This window comes from Panthera onca, chromosome C1, assembly GCF_046562875.1.
Source record: "Panthera onca isolate mPanOnc1 chromosome C1, mPanOnc1 haplotype 2, whole genome shotgun sequence".
Classification (NCBI taxonomy): Eukaryota; Metazoa; Chordata; class Mammalia; order Carnivora; family Felidae; genus Panthera; species Panthera onca.
Genome location: NC_138346.1, coordinates 44176921 through 44195180, shown reverse-complemented (window position 1 = coordinate 44195180; position 18260 = coordinate 44176921). Strand labels below are relative to the sequence as shown.

Sequence of the window (18260 nt, the reverse complement as noted above, 5' to 3'; positions counted from 1 at the left end):
GTTAGCTCTCCTGGTCTCTTAGAGTCGCCTGTAGCTCACCTCTGGAAATTCTTCCCTTTCCAATTCCTTCTTTTATTATGCCCATATCAAAATTACTTGCTTATAATCTATTTTCTTAGGGATTAATTGCCACAGTGACCGCTAACTAATCTGATAAACTAATCCATGCTAAGGTATGTTCTAGTTTTATCCCTTTGAGTAACATATTTATGTTTTACTCTCTTTTTAGAGACATACCTTAATGCATTAAAGTGATTCTACTGATAGGGATTTCTACATGAGTGATGGATCTTTTAGTGTCCCTTAAATTAACCTTTTGAGGGGCTGCCAACATTGTTTCCCTGTCCTGAGGGTGGAGGAGGAAAAAAAAATGGGCTAAGTCTTTGCATTGCCTGGAAGAGTTCTTAATTACATGCTTACCAAAATCCATGAGGGGGCAGGTGGTTTCTTCTCCACCTTGTAGGATCCTCTGTTTCAATAAGCCCAGCCCAGTTTTCCACAATTTTTATTGGAAGAAAATGTATTTTTCAAAATAAGGGTGCAAGCAGCATTTTGGGCAGGACAGTTCTTTGTATTGCAGGATAGTATTGTACATGGCAGGAAATTTTAGCATCCCTGGTCCCAACCCACTAGACTCCAGTAGCATCTCCCCTGCTACCCCACCTGCCCAGTCACTATGACAACCAATATACCACCTCCACATTTCCAAATGTGTGGTGATGATTATTAGGCAACCCTTTTAGAGCCAGTTAGAACCTTCTCTGTAGGAAGCACAACATACCCCATGACCCATAGTGGTCAACCTCTAGTGACCATGTCTCTGTTCAGGAATACTGTGTACGACTGGGGAAAAGGCAGACATAAACTTTCCCCTCAACATTTTTCCAGTCAACTATTTTACCCTAAATCAGGTATTCAGACTAAAAGGATGGGAAATTCTTCTAAAAGTAAAGGCTTTCTTCAGATGGCAGCTTAATAAGGAATCATTTGGTGGTTTGACATTGATCTTTCTAATATTGTGACAGTATCCCTGAAAGAAACTATTCCTTTTGGGAGTAACATAACTTCAGAATTTCATATTACTATATTTGGAGTCACATTTGGTCTCATTCAAAAGATCATTAAAATTTTTTTTTTAATGTTCATATATTTTTGAGAGAGAGAGACAGAAAGACAGAGTGCAAGTGAGGGAGGGGCAGAGAGAGGGAAACACAGAATCTGAAGCAGGCCCCAGACTCTGAGCTGTCAGCACAGAGCCTGACACTAGACTTGAACTCATTGACCACGAGATCATGACTTGAGCCAAGGTCAGATGCTTAACTGACTGAGCCACTCAGGTGTCCCTCAAAGATCATTTTTTAAAGAATCAGTACATAAGTAAAAATGGGGACAGAAGTCCCATGTCTCAAATGCTGTGGTAACACACTAAAACACTGATTTTTTAAAAATTGTTCACTTGACACAATTTTCAGTAAGTCAATTTGTATTAATTTTATTAATTTTTCATAGTCTTATGATTAAATGGCTTAAAGATAAAGGTAAAAATAAGAACTATGTAACATCAAAGCAAAATGCATTTCTAGTTTATGGCGAGTAGATCAAAGTTTCAGGGACCATAAAGAGTTTCATTGGGGGAGTAAAGTCCTTTTGTTTTCTTTTAGATAAGATATATGCATAAAGGGCTCATGAATGATAATAGTGCTGTTGTATTAAATAATGCTCAAAGAACATGACTGACAAAATTATGTTAAAATAAATTTTAAAACAATTTATTTAAAATAAAATTATGTGGGGGTGTCTGGGTGGCTCAGTTGGTTAAGCATCCGACTCTTGGTTTTGGCTCAGGTCATGATCTTGCAGTTCATGAGTTTGAGGCCCACATTGAGCTCTGAGCAGGCAGTATTAAGCTTGCTTGGGATTCTCTCTCTCTCTCTCTCTCTCTCTCTCTTTCTCTCTCTCTCTCTCTCTCTCTGCCCCTACCCCGCTTGTGCTCTCTCTTCTATCTCTCTCAAAATAAATACATTTTTAAAAAAATAAATAAAAGAAAATTACGTGGGAAATAAATTTTGAAATAATTTGTTTAAAAGTCTGTGGTAACTTTAAGAGGATGGCAGGTAGGGAACATGACTTTTGAAAATATGAATGTGTTCTTGCAATGTTAATGGTTATCCCCAAAGTAAGGGTTAAGATGGGCTTCTGTTTTAAAAAAAAAAATTAGGGGCGCCTGGGTGGCTCAGTCGTTATGTGTCTGACATCGGCTCAGGTCATGATCTCACGGTTTGTGGGTTTCAAGCCCCGTGTCAAGCCCTGTGCTGACAGCTCAGAGCCTGGAGCCGGCTTTGGATTCTGTGTCTCCCTCTCTCTGCCCCTTCCCTGCTTGCTCTCTGTCTCTCTCTCTCTCTTGAAAATAAAGATACATTAAAAAAATTTTTTTTAAATAATAAAATTTTTTTTAGGTTTATTTATTTACTTTGAGAGACGCAGAGACAGCATGAGTGGGAGAGGGTCAGAGAGAAAGGGAGAGAGAGAGAATCCCAAGCAGGCTCCACACTGTCAGCACAGAGCCCAATGCAGGGCTCAAACCCATGAAACCATGAGATCACGACCTGAGCCAAAACCGAGTCAGACACCTTACCGACTGAGCCACCCAGGTGCCCAGAGATGGGTTTCTATTATAAATATTTGTACACTTGGTACAAAATGATGCTGATGTGGTGCTATATGGGTGGTTAAACTATTGGTTATGTTGATAAGAAAGCCAATTATATTTCTTCACTAATGGTCTATGTGTTGGTCAGATGCCAACTTAGGAAAATGGTCACTCTGCTCTGAGTTCCAGCAATGCAGGGGCCATGTTAATCCCACTCCATCTCTAGTGACTGGGCACAGTTCCTAGCACACAGAAGGCCCTCATAAGAGCAGAGGAGTTGAAAAACATTTACTCATTTTTTTTCTAGTGTAACAGGCACAGCCCTTGATGATTCTCTCCCTGAACCACTTTCAATACAACAACTTCTGACAGCTAATAACAACTCTCAACTCTATGCGTTTACTGTGTACCTGGCAATGATACCACTATTTCATTTAATTATTAAACCAATTTCATGGCACAGGCATTATTGCCAACATTTTCAGATAAAGAAGCTGAATCTTAGGTCAGTGATTTGCTTGGGATTACGTGGCACCAAAATGCAAATCCAGGTCTCCAAGGCCTGGGTCTATTTATTGAGTGCCTGTTGTGAGTGAGCCACTGTGGTAGAAGATAGATTTCATAAGATAAGCCTCTGCCCTCTGGTGAGGAAGAGGGTCATGTAAACAGGTCATTCCATTCACTATTAAAAGGGCTGAAATAGAGAAAGTTATAAGGCAGCAGCTAGTAAAATTTAAGGAGAGAGGAGTAATTACTTGAATTTAGAGATGTTGCTAATCACACAATGATAGAATAATAGGATTTATATGTTGGCTCTCCAATTCCCAGAGGCAAGCAAGTCATGGAAGATGAGCAAAACTATCACATCTGGATGTCGAACAATTCTGTCCCCAGGTCCAATTTGTCTTCAGGCAGCTCTGCACAGTGAGCCCACCATTGTATAATGAACAGTTTTGCTGTGCCTATACCACACTTACCTCAAACGCCCCAGTGCAGTTCTGACAGCTCACACCACCCCCAGCAACTTGGAAAGCTTCTCCCTGTTACTTCTGAGAGTCGCCGAAGGGGCGCCTCACATGTAGAGACAAATCAAGCCGTTCTTCTACTCGGGTTACCTCTTGCCAACGTCCACTGCAACTAAAGCTTCCTAAAGAAACCTGCTGCCGCCTCTGCTAAGGAGGCCGCCTCTGCTAAGGACTGTTAAGCAGTCCGGGACCCATGACCCACTCACCCCTAATTCTGCCTTTACCCAGCAAAGCCATGAGAGGTGGGGGGAAGCCCCCCTCTGCATTCCACTGGCCTCCAAGACCTCCTGTCTCTCACTGTAGAATTAGCACCTCTTGTCTGTCACAGAATTTCTTCCCATCTTTATCACCTTTAAGCAAAAACTTATCTCAACAGGAAGAAAAAGCAGCAGTTTTCTGTGTGTTTCCTATCCTGTTTATAGACTTCCAAGCAAAATGTTTTCTTTCCCTACTACTGACATACAAGCAAACACACATATACATACACGCACTCACACAGGGAGCCTGGAGATAGAAATCTACACAATTGGCCATTTCCCTTACCAAACCGGAATGCTTAATGCCTTATATTTGTGTCATTAAAAGAAACCACTCAGGGTTTTTTTCCCCCCCAAAAGGAAAAAACAGTTTACATTAAATATAAATGAATATTTACTTGTAGAGACCCAAAACACACAAAAAAGTTCACAAATTTTAAATTTCAGTCTCAGCCAAGACACCCTATTACATATAAGTGAATAATCGAGAGTCAGGAATATTAAGTTTGGTGGTTAAAATCATCCAGGTAATGGCAGAGCCAGGGTTAGGATTTAGGTTTTTCAATCCCCAGTCCAGTGCTCTTTCTCTTGGGTGGGGAGGGGGGGAGGGAGGAGGAGGTTAAAAGAGGTGTAGTTTGATACTTTTTCCTCTCTGGAAGAAAGAAGAATGGGTTTCTCTGTTCTCCCTCAGCTAGTTTTTGGTCAGTTTTTGGTCATCTGCTAGGTATGTGTCATTTCTGGCTCTTGCATTTTCAACACAGCCGACTCTTGTGTACTGAGCTCTGAGCCTCTGTGGTTTTATGGAATGTTCAACATAAGCCTCCTCCAAAGGGAGACTTGTGCAGAACTCCTCATTCTAAAAATATGCTGTTTGGGTTGAAATGGTTAAATTACTAAGGCTCCTTTTATTGGAGCTTGAATTGTGCCTACATTCCTTTTCACTGTTTTCCTTTTCAAGTTGAGTCTTATAATCTACCTTTCCACCTCTATGTTTTTATTCTTTTGAACAAACTGAGCATGATATGCTCCACACAGCCTAGAAGCAGTTACTTATGTGTCCTAATAAATCAGTTTCTCCGATTGTCATTAATATTCAAACATTTTCCCTTAGTGTGGTTGCCTAGACATGCTGCCACAGGGCCTGGAACATATTTCACCAGTAACTAGATGTAGTATTAATTTTCTGTTCTGCCTCCCTCTCCCTGGTCCAGGGAATGGCTAGCTCCTTTTCTTCATCTTCATCAGAAAGTAGAAAACTATGCGCATCTGCCACATTCATAATGCTTTTGGCTTCTTTAAGTGTGATGGGGGGGGAGTGTTGGGGGTAGATTTGTAGCAGCTGTTTTACCACATTCCTGTGAAAATGCCTGTAGGCATAGACTGTTCCACTCAAAGCCACAAAAAGACCTCTCTGGCCCTGGTAAATCTGCCTTGGCAGATCTGTCAGAATGCAGGGTCCCAGACTCTAGTCTGCATAAGAAATACCTAAGGGTGCAGATTGCTGGAATACACCGTCAGACCCTAGGACTCTGTCCATCTAGGGTAGAGCTGAGGACCCTTTAGCAACATCCTGGTGATTCTGATGCAGGCTGTCTACAGAGCATTCTCTGGGTTTTAGAATTGGGGTCATTTCTTTAAAAATTTTTTTCTTAAAATTGTGGCTGGATGGCCAGTTTTGAGGAATGTTATAGAGGGGATTAACAAACAGATGGGGGAGTGGGCCAGATTTCTCAAATCCCTCCCTTCCCATCTCCCTGATTCTATGATTCTGCATTTTTTGGATTATATATAATACATCTGAATCCATGGAATTTAAGCTCAGTTCGGAGAGATTTCTTGGCATCTTTTTCTCCCTACCGAAGCTCCTGCAAAATGAAGGGTTATGCTAAAATGTAGAAAATATGTGTGTAGACGCTTTGGGAACTTCCTGGACTTATTCTTTAGTAAATAAATAAAACCACAGTCCGCAGTCTATGGTCCCTCCCCGTTCATACCTTCTGGGCACAGTTTGCTTGGTTTTACAAGATTAGGACTGAAGTGGGGGGTAGTTTCTGTAAATAGGAGAAGAGGAATATGCCCTGAGAATTGAGGTAAACCTTACATCCTGAAGGGGATGGTCTGGAACATCAGGACACAGCAGGGCTCACTTATGGGTGGGGCAGACAGACCTTCTGTGATATGATTTAGAAGAGACAAGGGCACTTTTGTATGAAATTTCTTTAGAAGGGGTTTTGGTGCCGAGGAGGACTGCCAAAACCTCACACTCTGTAAAGATAAAACTTAAAGATATATACCTGGAAGATGATTTCTTAAATTCACTCTATTACATATAAAGGATTTCAGTGATTGTTTCCAGAAAGCTGTTTTTAATGTGCAGGGGGAAACTACCATAGAAAGTTGGAGTGAGGGGAGAAAATAATGGAAATGAGGAAGACACCGTAAAAATAGACAGTTGGCACCATGACTGTTCTTACTCTGTTGATTTTATTCAGTATGCAAGACACACCATAAAATCCTGGAGAAAAAGACCTGACCTTGTGGCAACCTCAGCTAATGAAAGAATAGAAATTCTATGTAAATTTGAAGACAGAGGGCCCTGACAAAGCAAATGCCACTGTGTTCTCATACATTAGAGGGAGGGCCTCCGGTTCTCACTCAGAGGCAGCCTCAGGTCTGGCTATTAAATGGTAATATACATTTAAACATCAACCTGGAATCTCTTTAAGAAATTCCCTATGAGCTGCCTTCCACATTAGGGGTTTCCAAACAGGGATAGTGTAAGGGATGATGTAAAACCAGGATAGAGAGAGGAATCTTGAAGAAAAATCAAAGCCAGATAGGAAGGAAGACTCAAAGCAGACAAGAAACTTCTAGATCAGACAATCTAGACAGACAATCTAGACAGACTACAAAAGCCAGATAACGCAGAAGGGATGATACCTAGCACAGTGCTTGGCACTTAGGGACATTTCATAAATTGTCATGGAAGGACGGGAAGGAGGACAGGGCTTCCTGGTAAAACTTTCTAAGTTATCAGAAGAGGCTGTGGGCTACAAAGTGTGTTGTTATGACTAAAAGGCAGCTGGGTCTAAATCTAGAATCCAAACAGCAAAGGGCATTAGTACTTCCTTTCAGAGACCTATGCAGAAGCACAACTCAGGAAAGCAAAGCAAGTGGCTTAGCCCATTGGTAAATGATCCAAAGGCAATGTGACACAGACTAGAAACAAGGTTCAACGACGTACCTGGTAGGGACATTCCTGCTGAGAGCTCAGGAGAAGTGCCTTGAGGCAGTACTTGTGGTTTATCTCTTCTTTCATAGTTAGTGGCCCCTGCGCTTCCTTTTTCTCAAATCCCTCTTTCTACATAAAGTTTAATTTTGCTCCAGAACATTTGTGAATGTTGAAATCAGTGAACAGGGTGAAAGAAAGGAAGTGAATTAAAGAGGAAGTAGGAAGAGGCCAGGTCCTTGATGGAGGCATTTTCTTTTTCTTGGTTCCTGCATGTGGCTCAAGGAAGACCCCCAAAATTTGACATCAGGTTGGCTAGAGTAATGTTATCCAGTTGTCCCTGGGTGGTAGTGGGGGTGGGGGTGGTTCTTTCAGTATATCTTCTGGTGGACTTTATTGGTTAGTAAATCTTGAACTCCAGCAGCAAGTATTTCCTGTATGCTTTCTCCATGCCAGACTCTGGCCATGAGAGAAATACCCACACTATTCTGCCCTTGGAAACCTATAGTCTGGTAGGGGAGAAATAGTCATACATTTTCATTTTCTTGAAAGAAAAGAACAGGGTGCCATGAGAGTTCTTAGCAAGAAAACATATGTGAGGAGGTGACATTTAAGCTGAGACCTGAAGAGTAAGATTTCATCAGTAATAAAGAGAAAAGGTGAGGGTTCCAGGCAGAGGGAACAGCATGTGCAGAAGCAGTGACAGTTTCCAAATCACAATATAGAAGGGCCTTAGAGGCAGCAATTCGAATGATGGGCTAGAAGCTATTTTCACATAGCATTTTACATAAGATTTATAAAATCTCAATTGTGGGTATCAAAGGAAAGATGGGCTTGATGTATATTATAAGAGATACAGCACCCCAAATCTCCTTTGTGCTACCAGTATGCAGGAGACGTGAGGTAGGTCAGGCCTGTTTGAAGACCCAAAAGAAGGCAATTGTGGCCAAAGCATAAACCTCAGTGAGAGACTGGCTGAAGATGAAGCCACAATTCAGGTAGAGCCGAGGAGCCTTACTGGGCAGGTTACAAATTGTTAATTTTATCTTAAGTGTAATGGGGAGCCATTAAGGGTTTTAAGCTGGAGAGTAACATGATCTGATTTTACAGTTTAAGATCACTTGAGCTTCTTGATAGAAATGAATTGCAAGGGACAGAAGCTAATTGCAATGGTCCTGTCCCTGAGCAATACATATGTATTCCTCGTTTAATTCTCACAACAGCCCCCCAAAATGGGGGAACTGATGCCCTCTGAGGTAATATAAACTGCCCAGCATAACACTAGGAGAAGAAAAAAAATGTATATAATTTGTTTTATTATTGTGCAGTTAATGCATGGGACATACCAATAAAATCTCAATGATTGTTTTGTCATAAAATTCTGTCAGAAGGTGATGGTCATATCCAGAATGCAGTGATCCCAAAAGGGTTTATATGTGTTTTTGCAGCAAGGAAGTTCCTGACCCCGGCTGCTCATCCAAGAGATAGTAGATACAGCCATGTATGATTAAAGCTATTATAGGATTTTGCTCTTAAAAACCTTTCTTATCATTGTTAAATGTGCAAAAGACCTCTTTTCACTGTTTGGACCTTTTTGTCAGGTTGTTTTCCAGGAAGTGGTTGCTAGGAGTGAAAGAGTTTTATTATTTAGAGCTAAGGGGAGCCTAGATATCCCATCATCTTAAAAAGTACAAAAAAAAAAAAAAAAAAAAACCCTACTCTGTAACACCATTTGTACCAGTCCACCTGCTTTTTATTTATTTGTGGTTATCTCTTTTTGCTAATGATTCTCTGAAAGCACACACTAAGGCTTGTACCTAAATACTGTCCTGGAGACTGCTGGCGGAGTCTGACTGCCAGGGCCCTTCAGAGCCAACAGCTGCTTCTAATAACAGTGAGTACATGCATGCTAAGTGACTACAGAGGCCCCTGCCATCAGTGTGAGTGCCAGCCGCCTGCACAATGCATGACTTACCCTTGAATATGGTTGCCTTTACATTCTGATGATGCTTACCACTGGGGGAAACCCCACCAAGACTGAAGTTGTACCAAGCACGTTACAGAGACACTGTTCCACATCTGGGACAACTTCTCACCCAGGTCCTGAAGTTCTTAGCTGGGTATCCCTTTGTGCCCTCTCATACTACCCCTTAACAGTATCTTTTCTTATTAACCTAAGAGTGTGTGTGCCCTTTTGCTCTTACAAAACTGCCATGTGCTAGGCTGTTTATAGCTTTTGTCTAGCCACTAAACTTAAAACATTGTTTAACCTTGTTTGATATTTATAATGTGTCACCTGCAATTATTACGGTACCTGTTGGAAACAAATAGACATAAGACCCATCAGTAAGTGTCTAATAATCTCTAGATAAAAGTCACAACTGCGTGTAACCAGAATCACATGCTCAGAATCAGAGTTCAGATCCACATGGCACCTTTGAGGTCACTTAGGCCAAGCTTCCATTTAATAGATGAAGGAACTGAGGCAGTGACAGGTCAAGGGATTTATCCAGGCCAATCAGCAGGGTAATGGGCAAGCTGGAGCTATTCCAGTCTCCTCAGTCTCAGTTCAGAAAGCCTTTAGAGATATACATATATTATTAAACTTTTTAATATATAAACATAAATTCAGTCCTCAGAATTGGACTTAACATTTATTTACTGGATCTCTTACTGTACAAGGACTGGATTTTCCTCCCAACATTTGGGCAGATACTAGCAAATATACACACTGAAGTCACTTCCCTTGGCCCATGTCATAAATTATTGAGAGCAAACTGCAATTATGATGGAGACTAAGTTTATCTCCAGAATGTCCACCTTTGTTCCCCATCCTCACTTCTCTCTTCTTTCTTTGGTATTCCTCCCAGCCTTGCTGATATCTTTTTTTTTTTTTTTTTTTTTTTTTTTGAGAGAGAGCGAGAGAGGGTGCAAGTGAGTGAGGGGCAGAGAGAGAGAGAGAGAGAGAGAGAGAAAGAAAGAGAGAGAGAAGTGAGGCTCATCCAAGGTGGGGCTTGTGCTCACCTGAAACAGGGCATGAGCCTACCTGAAGTGCGGCTTGAACTCACAAAGACCTGAACCAAAGTCAGATGCTTGACTGACTGAGACACCCAGGCACCCGCAGTCTTGCTGGTATCTTAAGATACGTATCCCAACCTATACATGGGCCCTTGGCCTTCCACACTTACAACATAAGATAATGCTTTATGTGTAGACCTTTTCCCATCTCATTTCCTCCTTTGCCTACATAAACTTACCTACATAGTATACACTTTCCTCTCAGTTTCTTCTCTCAGGTATGATGTTAGCAAAGCTCATGTGCTAATTACAACATAAATGTGTTCCTGTCTTTGCCTATCATGAGATGTTATCACTTTATCAGTCACTGTCTTGAATTACGATATTATTTCACTCTGTTGAGTTACAATATTATTTCTAGAAACCTCTATTAAAATGTAAGCAATGATGGAAAGAGCCCAAATGTCCATCAACTGATGAATGGATAAAGAAGAGGTGGTAGATATATACAATGGAATATTATTTGGCAATCAAAAAGAATGAAATCTTGCCATTTGCAACAACATGGATGGAACTAGAGTGTATTATACTAAGGGAAATAAGTCAGAGAAAAACAAATATCATATGAATTCACTCATGTGGAATTTGAGAAACAAAACAGGTGAACACAGGGGAAGGGAAGCAAAAATAAGGTAAAAACAAAGAGGGAGACAAACCACAAGAGATTCTCAAATACAGAGAACAAACTGAGTGTTGCTGAAGGGGTTTTGGGTGGGGGGTGGGCTTAATGGGTGATGGGCATTAAGGAGGGCACTTGTTCGGATGAGTACTGGGTGTTATATGTAAGTGATGAATCACTAAATTATATTCCTGAAATCATTATTACACTACCTGTTAACTAACTTGGACTTAAATTTAAAAAAATAAAATAAAATAATAAAAGCTACCTAAATAAAAGCTACCTAATAAAAGCTACCTATATATACACATACACACACACAACGTTAGCCAGGAGGTAAAATCCATGAAGGCAGTACTGTGTGAAAGCAATACACTCTGCTAGAATTAAACTGTAAGCCTGTCCCTCCCCAAGTTATAAGCATTTGTGTCACGCCTCTTTCAGTAGAAATATAATAGCATCTGGTGCTCAATACAAGTGTATCTAATATATACCAAGTCTGTAGATGATTCTGGATGTTTTCTTTTTCTCCAGCTGGAACGCATAGGTCAGTGACTACGTAACTGTAAGATTAAATAAGGGATGGATTATGAAGACATCCTTTTTTTTTTTTTTTTTGCCTTGATTCAAATTATATTTATTAACTTTGGAAGTTAATTGTGGAAATATGAACTGCCAGTCAGAAATGGCATTCAACTTTGAAAAAGCGTAAAATATGCTTATTTGAATTCACAGATTCAAATATTTTAGGCACACACTTTTGGGTAAATGGTCATTCTATAGGCTGACCTTTATGTGTGCAGCCAATTATGATTGGCTTCTCTATTATCTAATGTTCTTTCTCCCACCTTCCTTTCATACTAGATGGATCAATTACGACAATGTTTTCTTGTGGTAAAAATAGCCCTCAAATCACAGAAGCTTAAAATGACAAAGTTTCTTTCTCTGACCTCAGAGACCAAGGTAGACAGAGAAGCTACCAATTTTAAGCATGAACAGTTATAGTGGCATAGGGAAAGAGAGAGTAGAAAATAATGCATTGGCTTTTTAAGCTTATAGTATTTCCCCAGCCACAGCAAGTTGCATGGATACATCCAACCTTTAGGGAGCACTCCAACTTTAAGATGTGCGATCCAATACAGTTGAACACTGAAAATATTTGTAGAGAGTGCTAATATCACTTCAGATTACTTGTAATTCCCTAAACCTACCATTTAACTTAATTCTTTTTTGTTCTTGAAAGAATGCTTTTGTCAGCCTTATACACCTGGATTTCTACCTAGTAAATGCCACTTCTTTCTTCTTTTCTAGAATATTCCATAATCTCCCTGATAGAATTCATTTCTAGATCATCTTTATCCATTGAATATACACATATATGTGATGTTTATAGTATCTAGACACACACACACACACACACAGATATATATATATATATTTTTAATATTAATTAATTAATTTAGAGCATGCACATGTGAGAGCAATCCGGGGAGGGGCAGAGGGAGAGAAGTAAAGAATCCCAAGCAGGCTCCATGATGTCAGTGCAGAGCCTGACATGGAGCTTGATCTCATGAACCATGAGATCATGACCTGAGCTGAAATCAAGAGTTGGATGCTTAACAGACTGAGCCACCTAGGCACCCCTAGACTAATATATTTTAATAAGGAATTTATGTTTATCTGAGTTTCATCTACCTCCTCAAAAGACCATGTTTTCCTTACTCATCTACATAATCTTAGTTCCCATCACGGTGGTTGGTGCAAGTAGATAGTCACTTAAAAAAAGGTGTCCATAAAGTCCTTTTGCAGTTTTAATTTTTTTCAATATATGAAATTTATTATCAAATTGGTTTCCATGCAACACCCAGTGCTCATCCCAAAAGGTGCCCTCCTCAATACCCATCACCCACCCTCCTCTCCCTCCCACCCCCCATCAACCCTCAGTTTGTTCTCAGTTTTTAAGAGTCTCTTATGCTTTGGCTCTCTCCCACTCTAACCTCTTTTTTTTTTTTTTTCCTTCCCCTCCCCCATGGGTTTCTGTTAAGTTTCTCAGGATCCACATAAGAGTGAAAACATATGGTAACTGTCTTTCTCTGTACGGCTTATTTCACTTAGCATAACACTCTCCAGTTCCATCCACGTTGCTACAAAGGGCCATATTTCATTCTTTCTCATTGCCACGTAGTACTCCATTGTGTATATAAACCACAATTTCTTTATCCATTCATCAGTTGATGGACATTTAGGCTCTTTCCATAATTTGGCTATTGTTGAGAGTGCTGCTTTGCAGTTTTAATTTTTAATACTTCTTTGCGAAACAATAGAGAAGGAATTTACTCAAGATTCAAATAAAATTGTGAGATGTTCATTTTTCTAATATATTTCCTTTATTTTCTTGTTAATAAACTCCCATTACATTCATTAAGGCTCAAATGAATTACTGAAAATGATATTATTTAAAATGATGATGGAGATGTTGAAAGCTAAAAGATCTACATCCTCTTGTCTAGTCAGGAGATATCTGCACATAAATAATTAGAGTAATGCAATAAATGAAGATATTACCCAGTAAGTCCTGATCTGAAGAGAAAGAACCCTTTAACTCTGCCTAGGGAGGTCGGCGATGGCTTCCCAAAGGAGATGACATTTGAGCTAAGTTTTAGAAAAGACAAGAGATAGTCAGATGAGAATAGTAAGGGGGTAATGGTAGGGGTAAAAGCCACAGCATCAAGAAATGTGTGCTACTTTTACAGCAATTCACTGAAATGTTGAACAGATTAACATTTCTGTATCAATGTTCTCATTTGCAGACTAAGATTGTACCTACCTGCCAATCTCAAATGGATGTTATGAGGGTAACAACTGTTATGAGGGTAAATGTGTGGTTATATAAAAAATTGGAGAGCACCAATGTACATAAGATGGAGACCTTGTAGGGTCAGTGGAATTTTGATGGGTAGGGAAAGGGGTTTAAGACATACCATCTTACCATATAAGATGGTAAGAATCGGGTAAGCATGACTCCAAGGAGAAGAGTCGGTTAGGCGAGGGAAAATCGATCCTTTTGGCAAGTAAGGAGGATATCAAGTTAAAGTTCAAACACTAATCAATCAGGCACAACTACAGAAGTCTAGTTTAGCAGCAGAAAAAGCTGGTTGTCTTAATATGGCTCAATATTTTTTTGTTGGAAGAGAAAGAAAGCAAATCTAGAGTTATAAAAGTGATTCAGAGTCCAAACGGGGGTAAGCTTCTTAATGTTCATTGTATCTCCAATTCCATGCCTTTAAATCATGCAAGGCTATTTATCATATGTGGCCCTCAAACAATATGCAAATAGGTTAAACACAGATACATAATTTAGTAAGGTTAAAAAAATGAAAAAGGGAATGTGATAAATTGTAATTCAAGGAAAAGAGAAAGACACAAAGAATCTTCTATAGTGTGATATTGAATCAATCAGGATGTCTTAACGGAAACCTAGATTCAAACTGATTTAAATAATAAGGAAATGTATCATATATAACAAAGGAGGGCAGGCATCAGAACTGGTTGATCATGAATATAAGCAGTAGCTCAAGAATATCATGGGGATTCCAGAGTCCTTCTAGCTCTCCACTCTCTTGGCCTAGGTGTGTTGGGTTTGTCTTAAGGGTAGCTCCTCTCTTTCACAGCAAGATAGCTACAGCAGTTTCAAGGGGAATAGAATTTCCATGGCTGGCTAGGACTAATCATGTGGGGTAGAACATGTGCTGGGGAATAAAGCTTAAAGAAACTTACACTGCTATCATCATCTGATTGCTCAGGACAGAGTTGGAAACATGGCAACCACTAGGCCAAATTATCATTACAGATGTTTTGACTAGTGTGGTGTTTAAAAAAAAAAATGAATGAGCTGCTCACTTGTGTAAGTCAGAAGATTTTATTTATTTTTAAAAATCATACTTCTGTATTATCTTAAAGAATCCAAAAGTCTAGCTAATTGTGCCTGCAATCCACTTATCTAAAGCTGGCTGGAGTACATTAGTTACATCCCCTTTAGACAGAGCATTCCAATTCTAATTTACTGGAGCCTCATCATTCCCTAATATGTAATAAACTGGCCTGCTTTACTCAAGTTACCTACTGAGCCCTTCATTGGGGAAATTATTCCCAAAGATTTTTAAGAGCTTTGTGGCATTTTTGTAATCATGAACATGTCTCTTACAGGCATTTGTCCAATGGTTCAAAAGAATAGAAGGCAAGAGCCACATCTGGCTGGAGAGTGTGTCTTTGCCAATTCCATTGTACAAATTGAGTGACTTTATTAACTTATAATTTTCATAGCCATAAAACTTAGCATTTGACATCCGTCCCCAATAGAATTGTTACAAACATAAATAGCTTCTTTACCTTCAAAGGAAGTAAGGATGTATTTTTATTCATATTTTATCAATGAAAGAATTGCTTTCATATTTATGCTTGATAGCCAAGAAACAAATATTTTTTTCTGTAAGATTTTCAGTCAAATATTAGTCATTCTTACCTTTGTAAAGCTTCAGTTCAAGGATACTCTCTGTTTGTTACACTCTTGAAGTGTATTTACAAAGTAGCTCTATTACTTACTAGTTGTATCACCCATCATTGGTTAAACAAAATTAAATAAAGTTTAAAAGGAACCATTAAAAAGTGAAAATTGGGGGTGCCTCGATGGCTCAATAGGTTAAGTGTCTGACTCTGGATTTTGGCTCACGTCACGATCTCACGGTTTGTGAGTTCAGGCCCCGCGTCTGGTTCTGTGCTGGCAGAATGGAGCCTACTTGGATTTCTCTCTCTCTCTCCCTCTTTCTGCCCCTCCCCTACTGGTGCTCTCTCTCTCAAAATAAAATTTTATTAAAAAAGTGAAAATTGGATTTGTAGTATCTTCTACACTTATAATTGTTAGAGAAAAGAAACAGCTTTCAACATTATAATAAGGCTTTTCTTTAATTATGAAATATTTCAAACATAGAAAAGGAAAGAGAATATAACAAACACCTGTGCATTAACTAAGGTACCATATTTGCTTCAAATTTTAAAAAATTATTTTAAAAAAAATCAATCATTACAGATAGAGTTGAAGTTATCTGTATACATCTCTTCAATCCCATTTCTCATTATAAACACCCAGAAATAACAGCCACTACAATGAATTTGATGTTTATTAATCTTATGCACATTTGAAACTCTTAAACCATGTATCCATAAATCTATAAACAATGTATTGTTTTGCATGTCACACAATTTTATAATCACAGTATAATACACATATTCAGCTGAAACTTGCCTTTTCTCAATATTATTTTTGAGACTTACCCACTTTAATACATGATACTGTATTAATTTTAATGTACAGTACTCTGCTATATGCAAATATCACATTATTTTAATTCATTCTCCTACTGATAAACATTTAGGCTGTTTCTACAGAGACTTTTTTTAAAGTTTATTTATTTTGAAAGAGAGAGAGTGCGCATGAGTGGGAGAGGGGCAGAGAGAGAGGGAGAGAAAGAATCTGAAGCAGGCTCCACACTGTCAGTGCAGATACTGATGTGGGGCTCGATCTCACCATGAGATCATGACCTGAGCTGAAATCAAGAGTCGGATGCTTGAACGACTGAGCCACCCAGGTGCCCTACAGAGATTTTTTTTAAATACATCAGTTTGTTGTACTCTTGGGGGTGCATATGAATGAAGCTGTGCCTCAGAACATACCACATGGTATTGTTACTGTGAGAAGCAGCTCAATCATGAATCAAACTTTCTTTTCTGGAGTTGCTTCTTGTGACATAATTGGACAGAGGGAATCACATACTAACTACAAATGTCAGATACTTAAAAAGTATAGACAGATTTGAAGGAATTCATGCTATTCAGAGGATAAATACTAATTCCTCTTTGCCCCAGAACATCAAAATACATTACTGTGGACGATGACTGTTTTTAAAAATGTCTGAATTTTGGATTTAATTCCATAATTTCAGTGAAGTTCAGTAATTGGTTTCTGGATTAGTAATATGACTTTACCATTGGGTGAGCATAAATACACAAAATCCAGGCTCATTTTTCTTTTTCAGAGCTTAGAAAAATGTGACAAATTTCAGATGCTGAAGCAGTGTTAGGTTTCATAGCATAAAACCAATGTAGCATAATGGATATGAAGCTCACACTTTAAACCACTAATTTTCCCTAATTAAATCCAAATATAAATGACATATTAAAATATCACTCAAATATTTTCTACCTTTTTTTTTTTTTTAATATATGAAATTTACTGTCAAATTGGTTTCCATACAACACCCAGTGCTCATCCCAAAAGGTGCCCTCCTCGATACCCATCACCCACCCCCTACCCCCTCTCCCTCCCACCCCCCATCAACCCTCAGTTTGTTCTCAGTTTTTAACAGTCTCTAATGCTTTGGCTCTCTCCCACTCTAACCTCTTTTTTTTTTTTTTTCCTTCCCCTCCCCCATGGGTTTCTGTTATGTTTCTCAGGATCCACATAAGAGTGAAACCATATGGTATCTGTCTTTCTCTGTATGGCTTATTTCACTTAGCATCACACTCTCCAGTTCCATCCATGTTGCTACAAAAGGCCATATTTCATTTTTTCTCATTGCCACGTAGTATTCCATTGTGTATATAAACCACAATTTCTTTATCCATTCATCAGTTGATGGACATTTAGGCTCTTTCCATAATTTGGCTATTGTTGAGAGTGCCGCTATAAAAATATTTTCTACCTTAACTTTGGTTTTGATTGTCCCTGAAAGAGAATGACTATTCTGGCTGTCCCCTCAGTGATAGTCAGTTTCAACTGCTCTGGAAGTTAATGCCTATCTTTTAGAGGTCTCAAAGTCTCTCTGCAGTCCATATTAGTCTCATGGTGGCCTAGTCATCTTCATTGAAGTTAGATGATATACCAGTCAACCTAACTTAAATATTGTATAGTAATAATTCCTAAATTGAAATTACTTACAGGAAGGATTCTTTCTCTTCATATTATTTGTCAATCACAGTCATCTTCAAGCTTGTTCCATTATTCTGGGACCCAGGTGAAAGGGGCATCCCATCTTTGGGACATGCCATTCTTGTCATACAAGGAAAAGATAGATGTCAGAACTATGTGGCAAACATCACTTCCTTTAATATTTCATTGAACAAATCAAGGCAAAGGGCCAAGCCTGCTGTTAAAAGCAGGGAGGTAAAGTCCTCCCATTAGAAGGGACATAAATATTTGGGAACAGTAATTCAATTTACCTAGAGGTTGTTTTCATTCTCAAGAAGGTATCCTTTTGATTGACTTTTGCAATGTTTATAAAATCTTTTTTTTTTTTTTCAGGTTTTCCTAATTATACAAGCAAGACTTTCTTATCTCTGACATGGG

At 39.0% G+C, this 18260-nt stretch overlaps 1 long non-coding RNA gene across 2 annotated transcripts in view; it reads right to left on the bottom strand.

The window, feature by feature from the left end:
• LOC144617141 (uncharacterized) overlaps positions 1–18260 on the bottom strand; it is a 72120-nt gene that overhangs the window by 50442 nt on the left and 3418 nt on the right. Inside the window, exons 2-3 of one of the 2 annotated variants that reach the window (XR_013557218.2) lie at positions 17617–17963; positions 15819–17117 (exon numbers count right to left, since the gene is read on the bottom strand). This is a non-coding gene — a long non-coding RNA (uncharacterized LOC144617141). Of the gene's footprint in view, positions 1–15818; positions 17118–17616; positions 17964–18260 lie in introns of those variants that run through there. The other variant, XR_013557219.2, reaches the window with a different exon arrangement.